Source organism: Xiphophorus maculatus, chromosome 21, assembly GCF_002775205.1.
Source record: "Xiphophorus maculatus strain JP 163 A chromosome 21, X_maculatus-5.0-male, whole genome shotgun sequence".
NCBI lineage: Eukaryota > Metazoa > Chordata > Actinopteri > Cyprinodontiformes > Poeciliidae > Xiphophorus > Xiphophorus maculatus.
In genome coordinates this window covers 2,433,289-2,442,784 of record NC_036463.1, presented here as the reverse complement: position 1 = coordinate 2,442,784, position 9,496 = coordinate 2,433,289, and the positions used below count along the sequence as shown (strand labels likewise).

Here is a 9,496-nt window from a genome sequence, read left to right as displayed (position 1 = left end):
TTGAAGAGATCTGAATACAAAATTGAAACAAAAAATCAATCTCTGGTCTGCCTACAAACCTAGGTTTTGATTTGGCTGAAGTGAACTTTGTTATGGTTCAAATGCATATGTGAACCCCAAGCGGACTGGAGACCGCATCAGGAAGTGGACTAAAGAGCAAGGAATTCTGGGTCAGCAAAGCCAAAATAAACTCTTTGCTGTCTTTCGCTATCTAGAGAAATAGCTAGCGCTAAAATCTGATGCTACTCCATTTTTGTTTCCATTTTGTGAAACAGGAAGTTGTGCTGCCTTCTTCAGGAGTTTTTGGGTTGTTTCCTTCAGTGGTTCTTGGGGCAGCGCCCCCACAGGAGAGGAGGGGAGCAGGTTTTTCAATTATTTTGGTTTGTTCGACTCAGGGCAGTGTGAAAGAGAACCATAGCAGCTGAAAATGTAATAAATGTTACCAGTTTGGTCCCCAATTGAACCAAGTCTACTGGACTATCAGGTGTGAAAACAGCCTACGGTTGCCCTCATGTAGTGATCCTAAATATGAAAAATGGTCAAAAAGTCAGCAGATCTGTCTCCTCGCTTCCATAACCCTGTGGTTCGTAGGGCTTGTTGTACAGATGACGGCCTCAGATTATCAGTTTGCAACAGATGGTTAGTTTTTCATTCTAAAATAAGATAGGGAATGGTTCCGAAAACGTGCTTTATTTACAATGGCATCATTCAGACAGCAATTAATAAAAATCAAGCCGTTTGTTATGACACAGTTTGAGTTATGATAAGGTAGGTAGAAACCAATGAGTGAGAAGTGACTTTGGAACAGTATTTTTGCCTGAAATGTCCATTTCTGGTTCTTATTTAGCATGTGAGGAGTTTACTGACCACAGATCCAAAACTTTTATGTTACAGTCAGAGGAAATTGTGTTCCCATGGCACTTCCCATGCTGTAGAAGTTGTCCTTGTATTCATGGCGGTGTTCCTGGACGGTTATGGTGGAGCCCACTCCTTTGGATGGTAAGCAACCCCCACACATGCATTGGCTCAGGATGCATAAGTTTTGGAAACTACACAGGACTAATGGCAGCTCTGGCAATTTATTCCCCAAATGTTACAACCACGAGATTTATCAGAGAAAATAACCTTGTTCCAGTGATCCAGTGTATACTTCTTGAAGAATTTCAAGTTCTTCTTCGGACACACTGTATTCTGCTGTACTCTGTAAAGTACTCTGCTGTATTCAACAGATTTCCTGTTGAGGGGAGGAATCCTTATGTCTTGACTTCCTGTATCTAACACTAAGGTTTTAAAATGTGAAGTTCATACATTTATGTGGTCTTTAATTCCATTCATAATGGTTTTAAAATGTCTTGAAATAGTTGAGACTACCGGTGATTCACTGTTGACATGCCCTTGCTAGCTAGCTTTTTTGCCAGGTCTTTATTTATAAGACCATTATGAATAAAGTTGGGTCTTTAACTTCATTCATAAAGGTGTTAAAAAGTCTTAAACGTGTCGCCAGTTACGTTGGTGAAGTTTGCATGTTTCTCTGTAGATATACTGTAGGTCTTAAAGTCTATTCATTGTGGTCTTAAAAAGTCTTGATTTTTAGTTAGTGAAAAAGGAAAGTCAGCATCCAAACTCATGAAAACCAGTTAGAATCCGATCAATTTGTTGAATGGTTTGTGCTTGTTTTGCAGGACAGGAAAAACTTCCCTCTGAAGTGAACAAAAACAAAAAAATAAAAAGTTAGAAAATAAATCTGAATGGTTCCGTGGAATGATCCTAAATGCAGCTGAAAGTTTTTGCCACAGCTGTCAGGGCTTCTCAACCTAAAAATAATCACACATCTCTGGAAAGAATTAAAAATAAATTTTGCAGCGGAAAGTTAAAAAATCTCAGAATTTTGGTGAACTGTTCTTAGATGTTCTGAAAAATGTGTTGGAGTTTATTTTATCTTCCTGTATCGGGGTTTGGGTGAAGATAGAACCCAGCTGGTTCTGGTGGGCCCATGTGGCGGCCTGGTACAGTCCCAGGAGCCAGGACTTGGCCAGCTGGTCCCCCAGGCTTGGCTGTTGGCAGTGAAACCAGTTTCTTTGTTTCTTTGTGGGAATATTAGCTACCTTGACTCTGCTGGGATCTTTAGACTGGTTCTGGTCTACTGGGACCAGTAACCTGTGGAGGATCCAACATGGAGTCTCAGAGCCAGAGAGGAGGACTGCATCTATCCATCAGTCCATCCATCAATCTGTCTATCTGTCCATAAAATTATCTATTCATCCACCCATCCATGAGACCATTCACATGTTTGCAATTCATCCATCCGTCCATCCGTCCGTTCATCTGTCTGTGATGTCAGCTAAGCAGAGATAGTTTGGTGTTAGGATGTGATAAATGAACCTTGTCTTTCCCATCAGAGTTTGACAGCAATAGGAAAATGAACAGCGTGACGCCCAACATGAAGGAAGAGTCGTTTCATGGTTTTATCACAAAAGTTGAAGAAGCCGTTTGAAACATTGCAGATGCCCGAAAAGCCATCAGAAAGCTTTTAACCAATAAAGTCTCAGAACCTCTGCTGAGTCGCACCATCATCTTCATCACGTCAGTCACTGTAGCTCAAACCGTATTCAGACTGATCCGATGCAGACGCATGTCAGGGTTTCTGGGAGCGATGGATGACAGCCCGCTTTGTTTTTCCTTCACTTTAAATCATTTATGCTTCAGGGGCGGCTGGGGCGGCAGAGATAACCGCTGCTGGAATGGAGGGTCACCATGACAACCAACAAACAACCAGTAACCACTGCTGGAGTGGAGCTTCACCATGACAATAACACACAACCAGTATTGGCTGGTGGAGTGGAGGGTCACCATGGCAACCAACAAACAACCAGTAACCACTGCTGTACTTACAGACATATACATTCATTCATCCATCCACCTAATCAACCGTCTGTTCATCCATCCATCCATCCATCCATCCATCCATCCATCCATCCATCCATCCATCCATCCATCCATCCATCCATCCATCTACTAATCTTCCATCCATCTGTGCAGCCATGTATTTATCAATCTTCCATCCCTCCATCCCAGCTAGGCAGAGATAGTTTGGTGTTAGGATGTGGTAAATGTGTCGGATCTTCGTCTTTCCCATCAGAATTCGACAGCAATAGGAAAATTAACAGAGTTTCTAACCAACAAGAGGAAACAGTTTTTCATGGTTTTATCATAAAACAGGAAGACTGGGGGTTTACTCTGTCAACACACACTCCTGTTTGTGGGTGCAGCCGTTGTGTTTTGGGCCAGACATTAAAGCAGACGGACACAGGAGGGCCGTTACCTCGGAGGCACCGAGCCCACTTCTCATTAGTGCTGCTTTTAGCCCAGCTGATGTTCACCACCTACTGAATTATACATCCGCCTCTAATTTGGGGAAGGATTTTAATATCAAGTGTGCTTTATCTGTATGAAAAAGCTGCAGGCGGATCGACTTTCTCCTCCTTCTACCTTCGCCTCCTAAGTGAGAGAGATTCTTGGCGTTCTGACCCAACTTAAGCAGCTTCTCGTAGAAACGAAAGCTTTAAAAAGAAAACTGTGAAATCAACATTTAAAAGAAGCTGTGTGACTCAGCTACTCATAATGAGTTGTGTGATGTCAGGATAAACTGAGGTGAGGCAACAGACTGACATGCTGCAGACACTGAATGTAGACCCCTAATAAGTCATTCATATTTAATACAGTAAACGATCTTTCACCTCCAATTTCGCATGTAGCGTCTGGAATATTACATAGCTGCGTTTTTAGTTAAAAGAGCATACAGGGAGCATGCGTATGGAAGAGGGTTAGGACCAAGAAAATAAAAATAAAGTATTGACTTTAATCTCAGAATTCTGAGTTTTTTCTCAAAATTCTGACTCTTTTTTTTTGCAGAATTTTCTTTTCTTTCACAAATTTGATTTTAATCTCAGACTTTTAATCTCAGACCTTCGATCTCAGAAAAGTTTCAGAACACAAACTTTTTTCCCAGAATTTTGACATTTTTCACAAAATTTTCACTTTTCTCAGAATTCTGAAATTTTGTCTCAGAATTCTGTTTTTTTTTTCAAAAATATGATTTTATTATCAAAAATTTTGACATTTCTCTTTAGTATTTTCACATTTTTTTTCAAATCTCACTTTTTGTGTGAGATTTTCACACACAATGTGACGAAAGTTAAAATAACGTAAGAAAAAAAGTGGAAAAAAATTCAAAATTTGTTCTCCAAATTTTTATGCTAATCTCAAAACTGACTTTTTTCCCCAAAAGCACTCACTTTTCCTCAGAATTCTGACATTTTTCACAAAATTCTTATTTTTTTCTCTAAATCCAGTTTTCTTTTCTTTTTTTTCTTTTTTTTTTTTAGAAATTCTCACGTTTTTTTAAACTCTGATGTTAATCTCAGAACTGTTTGCTTTTTAGCTTTTCAAAATTCAGACTTTTTTCTCAGATTTCTGCCATTAATCTCACAATAAGAATTGTTTAGTTTATACACCTTCAGTCATTTCTAGTTTTAAAACTCAAATCTTACCAATAAATTTTTGGACACGTTTTCTGTGTGGATAAAGTGCAGGTTTACAAATCCCATTACAATTAGAAAACAGTTGTGATTTTTTCCATATGCCAGCAACATAAAGAATGTGTAGTTATTTTGACATAGATTAACACAGAATTGAGTTATACTCAAAATTCTGATTTTTTTTTGTGGCTCTAATCTTCTTCCATACATGCAGGCTGATTATGTTACAGAGATAAAAAATAATGCCAGCCGTCCTTGAGGGATGTCTGCTTCAAAGCTGCAGGGAGCTGTTGGGTTTTGTCTGTAGCAGCTGAAGTGGACCGCAGCGACCCCTCCACTCAGACCCCAGAGACTTTCCCCTGCGTTATCCCAGCAGCAGGTCCAGCGGATCGGTTCCAGTCGGCACCTGGCAGGGAGACAAGCGGCCAAAACGCCGTCCAGCTAACAAGCTGGCTTGTGTTCGCCAATAACTGGGAAGTACAGGATGAACTGAAATGGGCCAAATGAGAGGAAAAAAAGCAAAACGAGAAGCTGCTGCCGCCGTGTTATTCAGCAGGCCTTTGAATTACAAATATGACCAAAGTGGAGGTTAATTATCTTCCTGCTTATGCGCCGTGTCACCTTCCTGGGTTTTCTCATGACTCAGCTCTCGCAAAGGTGAACTTTCAATCAGTTTCTTCATTTTCCCTGACAGGGACGTTCCCTCCTGGTGCGTCCAGGTTTCAGATAAACTGGCAGAAATAATCACAGCCAGGTAGAGCTGGCCATCGGTTGTACGACATTGCGTTAGGACCTTTTTAGATTCAAAAAGTTATTTTAAAAAGTGTACAATTCTGACAAAAAAGACACAAATATTGAGATTATGCTCAGAAATATCAGATGAAAAGTGAAAAAATTGCTAGAAAAAACCCTCTGAAATCTTTAGATTAATTTCAGTAATTTTCTTGACAGAAAAAGTTGAAAATGTGCTTGAAAAATGTGAGAATAATCTGAGAAATTCTCTAACAAAAAAAAAAAAAATTTCAGAGTTTCAAAAGTAGAAAATTTTTGACTTTTGGAACTTCAGACTCAGAAATCTGAATTGATTGTAGAATTCTGGCTTTTTTTCTCAGAGATTTGACTTTCTCAATTTTTGCATTTCCTCAGTATTTAGAATCAGTATTAAGGAATTATTTACAAGGTCATATTTGTTGCTGAATAGTTACTTGTAAGTCAGTTTAGTCTTATTTCAAGTGTACTAAGATATTTTCACTGGAAACTAGACCAAAAGCACCTGGTAATATTTTGTGTTTTTACAGTGTATTAACATTTTAACAGTGTGTTAATGGATTTTACCAATACATTCTGGCACAGCCGGCCCTTTATGTTTTGCCCGAAATTAAAACAGTTTGCAATCTCTTCATTTTAGTTTGATAAATTCGGGGGCCGCTCAGGGCCCCCTCAAACCTAGAGACGGCCCTGTGTATCTGATTCAGATGTTCTAAATTAAAAGCTGCTGTTTCTATTCATTATCCTTACAGGTTAAACAGTTTTATTGTTTTAAGGAAAGCAGCAAGCCCTCAGTCTGCTGCTGGCTGCCTTCCTATTTTCCCTTTTTGTTAGATTTTTGCTTGAGCATACAGTCTTTGGGAATATTGTCTGTGGATTAAAAAAAAAAAAGACAGGGCTCAGCTGTTTTTTCAAATCTATAAAGGGATGATAATTAACCAGCGGTGTGGCCTGGGAATCCATTGTCAGCAAATGCAGAAAATCTGTAGCGAGGAGTCGGAAAACACTCTTTGATCCGTCCGTTTCCGGAAGAAGCCCTGACAAGATACAAGCAGGCTCGGAAAAAAGAACCGCCGAATCCCGTCGGTGATGGGAAAAAGGTTGAAAACACGCCACCAAATCCCAGCTAGCGGGTCATGCGCCCTGTTATCTAATATGATCTAATCTCCGGTTTCCCCTCCCCCGGTAGAGGACACCCGGGCGGAGAGCACAACATGTCAGGGATATTGGATATGTTATGGTGGGGTTTGCTGGAGGTGTCTTCCTCAACTTTCCCTGTGACTCTGATGAGCTGAGGGAGCGTTATTCCCCGGGTGATTCTGGCCGAGATTAACTCCGCTGATTCTGTGTGTCATTTCCCGACGCTCCTGTGTGGGAGTGAGGGAGCTAACCCAGTAATCTCACTCAGGAATTGGTGAGTTTGTCCTGCAAAAACAAAATCTTACCAAGAATTTTTGGTCTAGTTTCTACTGCAAATGTCTTAGTGCACTCAAAATCAAACAAAAATACATCAAAAGTCACTTTTCAGCAAGATATAGGAGCTTGTTTTGAGTTAATAATTGCTTAAAGGTCACATGTTTGCTTGAACAGGTGGGATAGGTATCACAATAAAGTAAAACAAACTCAAAAATTTCCATTTGCATGATTTATCGTTTTCTATCAAAAATTGAATGACGGTCTTCAATTAGCTCTTTTTTTGAAGGACAATTTTGTTTACAGAGACTTCATAATTTATTTTATTTGTTCTTTCTGTTGTTTTATTTTAACAACAGTCAGTTCAATGTCCTTTACAGGATAAAAACAGAGAAATACAAAGACATAAAACCACAAAGTAAATCAAGAAACTTTACATTTTGTCAAGTGTTGTCGTTACACATCAAAATGTTGGACAATGTTTAATTTACTATGATAAAAAAATCAACTCTAACCAGCTGGGTTTTTAGTCTACATTCCAGATTTGTGGTGTTGAAGCTGAATGCTGCTTCTCCACAGTTCCAATGTGAAATGACCATTAAGATTTAAAATGTATTAATATTTCATATTGTGTTCTTTCATTATTACGCCATTATTACCATTATATTACTTGAAAATGGTCTAAAAACAACAACAGCATTGTTTAGGACAATTTATCATCCAACAAAAAAGTTTTATCCTGACATGGTCTATACAAAACATGTTCACTTTTTTTGCACTCAATATTTTAGATAATAAGTGTTTAGTCAGAATGCGCTTTTTTAGGGTCTCTGCCACTTTAAATGTAAATGAGCTGCAGGTGGCCAACCATGCTGGAATTCCGCTGGGGTTGCTAGGTTACGGGCGGAATTCCACTGGGATTGCTAGGTTACGAAGTGGGCTTTGCTGGGGTTACTAGGTGAGGGGCAGTTCCTGCTGATTTGTGACGTTACATTCTGAAGGTTTTTTACATTCTGAAGGTTTTTTACATTCTGAAGGTTTTTTACATTCTGAAGGTTTTTGATGGGGTTCGTTATCTAGATAATAAACAGAAACTTATTGCAAAAAGAAAATGTTTCTTAGAAGCAGTGGAAACCCAAACGAAAGTACAAAAACGTGCAAAATGACAATTTTGCACAATACATCCCCATTATTAGTTACAATGCCAGATAATTTCCTTTATAAAATGGGAAAAATGTCATGTTAAAAGTGAAATAATCTGCCGGTGGAAGTAGTATTTTTGTCTTATTAATATTAAAAATTTACTTACTTAAAACAAACTCCTGTATCTTGCTGAAAAATTTCTTGTAAATTAGTTTTACCTTTTTAAAAAAAAAAAAAAAAAATCAGATTTTTAATCTTATAAAATAAAAGCTAAAATAATGCATTGAAATGTTATTTGTCATGCAAATGAGAACAGTGTAGTTCTTGTTTGCTAGCATAACTAGCAGAACAAACTGACACTAAAGTTTTTGGCACTAAAATGACCAAAGTAAAAAAAAAAACTAATAGCTCCTAAAATTTGGCCGACTAAAATTTGAATGAATGAGGCAGAATCTATGCTACTAAATGTAATAAGCCTTAAATATTGATTAAAAATAATGGAAAACATTCAAAAAGTTGATGTTTCTTCATATATTTAGTAGCGTCTGACTGTTTGGGGGGTCTTGATGTAGAAAAGTTACAAAGATATTTTCAGTAGAAACTAGACAAAATACGATTTTGTGTTTTTGCAGTGCACATCTTGTTTGCTGATGGATTCCTAAAGAAAAAAAAAACAAACAATCCGCCTCTACATCATTTTCCCGTCCTGATGCAACCTTTGGACCTCTCTCTGCTTTTCAGATGTTATTGGCCCAACAGATAAGAGGTTTCATTGGCAGTCGTGCTGAAACAAGGATGCAGCAATATCAAAGTCTATCAGATGAACCCAGATTGAAATGCTGCCTCCAATCTCTCCTCTCAATTATCTGCTGAATGGCGCCGGCGCTGAGGCTTTTGTGTGGGGATGCCTGCGAACGCAGCAGTCATTGAAGCTCTTTGTAGGCTCAAGGCTGCATGTTGCTAAATGAGTGAAGAACAGGACAATTAAAAGGCAGCTGAAATGAATCAATCGAGCTTTTCTCTCTTATTTTCTGTTTGCTTTAAGAATTGACTGTGAAAAAGACATCCTGAGCATTTTTTAATGTCGAGGAATAAATAACTACATTTGCAGGAGAAATGAAGCCAAATTCTGACAATTTCTGGGCAATAATTTCTGCTTTTCTTTTTTTTTAGGTGTAAATAAGAATATTCAGTGAGGGTCAGGGCAGAAATATTTATTCCACTCGAGCTTTAAAGATGAAAGGAAGAACATGTCAAAACAGGATATCCTAAAAAAGTTCAGTATTTTACTCATTTCAGAAAGTAAAACCCACATTGAATATTGATTTATTGCACAGAATTCTGACTGTTTTCTTAGAATTTTCAAAATTTCTCAGAATTTTAACTTTTTGTCATACTTTTGACTCTTTTCCCCAAGAATTCTAATTTCTCAGAATTTTGTCTCTTTTCTTAGAACTTTTTCAAAATTGTAACTTTTTCTCGGAATTCTGACTTTTAGTCTCAGAATTCTGACTTTTCCTTAGAATTTTCACATTTTCTCAGAATTATGACTTTTCCCCCCCAGAATTTGTATTTCTCTGAATTTGGACTTTTTTCCTAGAAGTCAAAATTCTAAGAAATTTAGAATCCTGACT

General features: G+C 38.1%; 1 long non-coding RNA gene across 1 annotated transcript; it reads left to right on the top strand.

Annotated features, from left to right (window-relative positions):
- Positions 1-6,538: 6,538 nt before the first annotated feature.
- LOC111606166 lies at positions 6,539-8,867 on the top strand. Its single transcript, XR_002751936.1, has 2 exons — positions 6,539-6,720; positions 8,604-8,867. It is a non-coding gene; the product is annotated as an uncharacterized LOC111606166 (long non-coding RNA).
- Positions 8,868-9,496: the final 629 nt, after the last annotated feature.